This window comes from Peromyscus californicus, unplaced genomic scaffold (assembly GCF_007827085.1).
Source record: "Peromyscus californicus insignis strain IS unplaced genomic scaffold, ASM782708v3 Scaffold_2__1_contigs__length_46816999, whole genome shotgun sequence".
NCBI classification, from domain to species: domain Eukaryota; kingdom Metazoa; phylum Chordata; class Mammalia; order Rodentia; family Cricetidae; genus Peromyscus; species Peromyscus californicus.
This window is the reverse complement of record NW_026294540.1, coordinates 29,402,337-29,408,794: the sequence shown is the minus strand read 5'-3', so window position 1 is coordinate 29,408,794 and position 6,458 is coordinate 29,402,337. Positions and strand designations below refer to the sequence as shown.

Here is a 6,458-nt window from a genome sequence, read left to right as displayed (position 1 = left end):
GTCATTATTTTGCCAAGTAATATCTTCATGTCCAAATAATATGCAATTATTTAAAATTGCCTCCCTTCATAGCAAAATCATGCATATAATGTAAGCACAATGGATCCTGGGAATATACCAAGGGCATCAAAAACACATGGATACATATGAAAAAGTTTGGAGCTATAAAGGCAAAGTTCCACAATGTTGAAGAAGTGAAGAATACATTCGTGTCCCATTCATCTATTCTTTAATATTATTTGAGAGAGACAATGAATTTTTATAGAAATAAGCTTTTTAATTTAGAGAAATATGTAGAAAATATTAGAAGATGAGAGAATAAAGATGGATTTCATCAATAAATGAAATCATTTTATACAAAATCTTAATTGCTATATCATCTCTGAAAATTGGGTTTGTGCTAAACAGGTTTGAAGACTTCTATGTAATTAAGAAATCATAAACTAAGTTGTAAGTTTCACATTTCCTCGTAAGGTGCTTTGTTTCGGACATCATAAAGCACATTCCTCTGTGGTCTGAACAAAATAATATAGCACTTGGGGAGAAAGATACAACTTAGGAGGCCTGCACTGGAAGACAAGATGGAAAAGACTTCCATGGCCACCATGAGTTTCCTCTTGGTGCTGTGGTAGACAGGGAGGAAGGTGACCCACACACTGAAGAACACCAACATACTGAAAGTGATGAACTTGGCTTCATTGAATGTGTCAGGCAAGTTCCTGGACAGGTAAGCCATAGTATAACTCCCAAGTGCCATGGAGCAGAGGTAAGCCAGGACAGAATGGAAGGCAATACTGGAGCCTTTGTTGCATAAAATAATTATGTGTCCATGTTGAGAGTAAGCATCTGTGTCAATAAAGGGAGGAGACATGCTCAGCCAAATTCCACAGAGCACAAGTTGAATAAGGGTGCAGACAGGAATGATGAAGTTAGGAGCCCTTGATATCATTATCCACCTTATCAGTCTCCTTGGAAATGTGATCTTGAAAGCCAGAACCACAGTAACAGTTTTGGACAAGACTGTGGAGAGAGCCACAGTGAACAGGACAGCAAAAGTGCTCTGCTGCGGGATACAGCTGGTTAAGTTGGGATGGCCAATGAATAGCAATAGACAGAAAAAACAGAAGGTCAGAGTGATGAGCAGGATATAAGTGAGAGCCTGATTGTTGGCCTTGACAATGGGAGTGTGATGGTACTTCACAAAGACCCCCAAAACACCAGTGGTTAATGCAAAGAAGCCCAGGGACAAGAAGGTGAGTGCCTTCCCCAAAGGGTCTTCATAGGACAGAAATGTCTTTGCTTTCTGGAGGCAGTGGATCTTCTCTGTGTTTGCATAATGACTTTCTGGACACCTCACACAATGATCCATATCTATTTAGGAATTAAAGTTATTGTGAGTCTCTGTTCAGGTTCACCTTTTATCTCAAGTGACTTACCAGCACCATTTGTATTGCATTTGTTCACACTTCCTGTCTTGTTCAAGACTCAAATAAATCAGTCTTCTATAGTGAAAATTCCCCAGTGCTCTCTAATCAATCATTCCAGGTTGATACTGCCTATCTTCTTTGTTGCACATAAAGTGAACAAGTCTATCTTTTACATTGTTATATTTAAATATATTTCAATTAAGTGATAAAATGCATTTTTATTTATTCATATAGTCATGTTATTGAATTAAATTACATAAACCTAACTTGATCATAGGATCACTGAAATTTCTTTCTTGTAATGTTGTTCTCAGCCATCAGACTCAAATTTAGCAATTTTCCTATGTGTTTATTGAATACTCCAGTGTGTTCATTCTCTGACAGTGTTTGTGGAAGGAGAATTATTAGATTCTTGAAACCTGAAAGAACTTCCTGTGTGAACCTGTTTAATCACTTCTGAAGAGAAAAGATCTATTTAACATGAGTGTGTGCCTGTATGTGTGTGTGCATACATACACGCATGTATTTGTGTTCATATGTATGTGTGTGTGTGTGTGTGTGTGTGTGTGTGTGTGTGTGTGTGTGTGTGTGTGCTTGCGCGTGCTAAATGACATGGTGAAATAAAGCAGACTACTCTGTGATTGGTAAAGTTGTTCTCTGAAAGCAACAACGGCTGTAGAGGATTGATAACATACATCAAGTATGAGTTTTCATGGCCTGAGCATCAATTAAAATGAGGATAAAATGAACCAAAACATTTTTATTCTAACTAAAAGAAGAAGGGGACTTATCTCAAATGTTCCTTCACAGAACTTTTCAATCTGCTTAGACTTTGCAGAAGATTGTTTAGAGGTGAGAAATTCCCCAGTGAGTCTGACACTTACTTGTCTCATTGGAAATCTCATTATCTGGACAAGGAGTGCAATCATAGCAGCAGACAGTCTTGCCCTCCTGGGGAGATTTTCTGAATCCTGGAACACAGCTCTCACTGCAAACAGAGCAAGGAAGCTAGGGAGTAAACATAGAAGAGAAAATATTCAGGAGCGTACTGTTGTAAAAGAATAAAACTGTTGTTTTTCCATATTGAACAATGAGATAGAAAGTTTTCATATTTGTTATTTGCAGGTTGAGGTTTTTTTGTTGCATTGCTTATCATTTCAATGTAGTATACCCTATGAAGTTCAATTTGTTTCAACAATGATACAAAGACAACAGAAATCTGAAGGATTGTGGAAATATAAATGGTAGTAAAAAAATAAGACGTTAGTTTACTGAGTACATATCATAGTGGGCAAATGTAATATCATACTGATCCTAGTCTGTACTTCCTCAGAGCTGGAGTGAGCATTTTTGTTTCCCAATGGTGTTGCTTAATTTATATATGTCAACTTGACAGGATTCAGAATTATCATATAAACTAATCTTTGTGACTTTGTATGCAAGATGATCTTGTTACGGCACTAGAAGTGGGAAGTTATATTCTATAATTATGTAGCAACATTTCATTGGCTGTTGGTAAGGACTGAAAGAAAAAAAAATGAGATGAAGAGCAGTGTTCACCTCTATCTACTACCTGACTGAAGACACAAGTGAATCACATTCTCAGGCTTTTGCCAACATGATTGCCTGAATTATTATCAAGTGCTCACCCCAAATGTGACACAAGTAAAATCTATGTTCTTAAGGTATGTTGTGATGCATAGACAAATTGCTTCCTTTCAGCAGCAAGACAAGTAATTCACCAATGCATATGTGCCCTCCATGCTACTGTGTATTGCCAGGTGCCAGAAATCAAAATAACCATGCACTGATATTTCCTAATCTGGCAGCTTAATTATTGCTTTTGTCAGTTGGTTTCAGTGCAGGGATTAAATCTTAATAAATAGACACTATATTTATAACTGCAAGTAATTGCTCATAGAATAAAGTATGGAAAAATAAACCATTCCATTACTCAGAATAAGGAAACAGAATCTTCCTCATATGACATTATTTTTGTACATTGAGATGGGCACTGAGTAAGGAAACAACAATCATTACATCCACAAACAAATGTTTATTGACATAGAGATCAAAGCAATGCGATAAGATCCAGCCCACCTCTGTAAATACTATAGCCCATTGTATCATATGGTCAGACAAAAACAGTCCCTGCCCTTCTGGAGCTTTTGAAGTAAATGTTCCAACTTTCATCGTTTTTCTGAGACCATCTGGAAAATTCCAGATGTTGATAATATCATGTTCTGCATCTAATTTCTTTTGTGAATCCAAAACCACAAGGTTTCCAGCACCAGTTTTGAAATGGAAATTCTTGAGAAAAGGGTGAAGCTAAAAGAGATGCATAATCTGATGATTAAGTAATTTCCAGAAAATTTCAATGGAACTTGATGAAGCAATGGGTCTCATTGTCCAAAATCTCTACCATAAATGACAAGCTATAATAAACAATCAACATTTTAATGGATGAAGATAAAAAAGGAATATATCATGTTTCTATACTGCCAGTTAGTTACATAAGAAAGATTTCACACACACACACACACACACACACACACACACAGAGAGAGAGAGAGAGAGAGAGAGAGAGAGAGAGAGAGAGAGAGAAAATAACAAGCAAACAGAAAGATTTAATTAATGAATATTGATTCAAGAAAATGTCCACAGTTTTAAGTGCTAGACACATCCAAATATTTAAGTAATCTACTCAAATTTTCTGTTTGTAAATGGAGATTTTATATCAAAAGTGTATTAAGGGCCGGGCGGTGGTGGCGCACGCCTTTAATCCCAGCACTCGGGAGGCAGAGCCAGGCGGATCTCTGTGAGTTCGAGGCCAGCCTGGGCTACCAAGTGAGTCCCAGGAAAGGCGCAAAGCTACACGGAGAAACCCTGTCTCGAAAAACCAAAAAAAAAAAAAAAAAAAAAAAAAAAAAAAAAAAAAGTGTATTAAAATGATCAGTTAGGTAACAATGTTAGTGTCATAATGTGAAGTATAAAGATCTAATAGCACTTGAAAATTTAGAATTTAGTTCTCCTATTTCTATTATGAAATATACTTAGGGACATTTGCTTTCAATTGAGTATATTATCATGAGAAAATTCTGAGGTTAGTTGTAACACAAAATAGATATGACATAGACACATTTTAACCTTGTTATTGCCACCCTGTCAACATGAACAATGACACACGCTTTTTCAATGACGTCTAGACGATAAATTACAAACAGTCTCTCAGGTGCATTTTGGCAAAATCTGCCACAGTGTACAAGCATGTTCTTAATGCTTTTATTAAACCTCAATATGTCACAGTGCTTTTGATAAAATATACAGGAAGAGAAATTACCTCCCAAGGGAAGGTATATACCTCCCCATTTTCATGGGATTAAATTTGTACTTGTTTGAGTGTCATCTCATGGAGACTGTGAGCCACAGCATACACAGAATTATATAAATTGTAACTCTCTTCAGTCATATCCATTTCCCAAACACTTTTAGGCAACATATCCAAAGAAGCATTGGGTAGACAGTTACCCAAGAGTTTACAATCAGGTCCAGAAAAAGAGCAGTTGAAGTATGTGTTCCAGAATTTAGCAAGAAAATAGTCCTCTGGGTATTTGGAAGGATTGTATGTCTGGATAAACTTCCTAAACTCAGAAACTTCAGTGTGGTGATGTGCAAAAATGAGACTCCCGTGGAATGTATCAAATATCAAAGATATAGTAAGAGTAGTTTCATCCCATTGTGACTTCAAGACCCAGACTTTCCTGCTCAATACATGTGCTGCTATAATCATAATTGCACCAAGTAATGATTCATGGTCACCATAAATGATAACCACATTTGCAGGTGATTTTATTATCTGCATGTGAGTTTTTAGGGAAGGTTCATAGTAGGAGATAATTGGGATGTCTGGAATCATTTCTACAAAAGATAAATACACTCTGTACCTGCCCATCTCTCAAGTCTGATAGACTCTCAGCCCCTGTGTGGTCATCCATGAGAACCAGTCACACCCAGGTCCAGCTGAAATGAACCATCAAAATGACAATGCCATGTAAAAGAGATATGTCCTTGGGTGCTGTCTGATAGAGAGAAGAGAACTGGCTTCTGTCATTCAGGATAGTGTCAAATGGCCCAAAGGTAAGCTGAAGGAAATTTCAGATAGGAATCATGAGTGAAAACATTGACATAGAACACAATCTTAAAGCTGAGGTGGCACTTTGGATTGGTACAATCTAACTTATGCACACAGTGTGATAAACTCTGATCTTGTTTCCTAAAGCAATTATAGAGAATTCCTCACAAGACACAGAATTTTCTAAACACCCACTACAGGCTCCAACCTATTCCTCTTCTGTCTCAAGCATAGTATATGGGGCTACATTACCAAATGCTTGATTTATTTTCTTTGATAGATGAATGACACAACCTTACGTCCTTACATCTGAAAACATCTGAAATGTCTGCAGTCAATGCCTGTTTCTTATTCCCTCGCAGGCATGTTCCTCACCTGTGGATACTTGTAGAGATTCAGCAGTCTCCCAATAAGTGCAGATGTTGCCCATGATGCTCCTGTAAGTAAAGCAGCAGTCTTCTCATTTCTACATTCATAATTAGGATGCACAGTTTCAAATCCTGTGAGACAAGCAAAAGCTCCCCCAAGAGTAGTCCTTTGATTGCTAGGGACATTATAGAGATGAAATCCTAGAGACGTGTTGGGTAAAATGTGAGTGTTTCTGTTGATCTCCTCAATGGCAAATATGAAGGCCAAAGAAAACTGGTAGCTCCTCATCTAGTACCTACAGAGAGGGATTATATTATTTATTAATGGGACTCATATCATACTGTCTACCAGTATGATGCAGTGGCTCTCATACCTTCTATGTTATATATCTGCAAACAATAATTTTTGTCATCATGGTAATGGTTATAATGTAAATGCCAGGGTATATAGTAAGTGGTCATTTAATTACCTAAAAGCCTCAGATGGGTCTAAAATTATAGGACAGGAAATTTAACTCGAACTGATATTAC

The 6,458-nt window shown here is 37.1% G+C and overlaps 1 pseudogene; it reads right to left on the bottom strand.

Annotated features, from left to right (window-relative positions):
* Positions 1–457: 457 nt before the first annotated feature.
* LOC128120806 (vomeronasal type-2 receptor 116-like) lies at positions 458–6,216 on the bottom strand (annotated as a pseudogene).
* Positions 6,217–6,458: the final 242 nt, after the last annotated feature.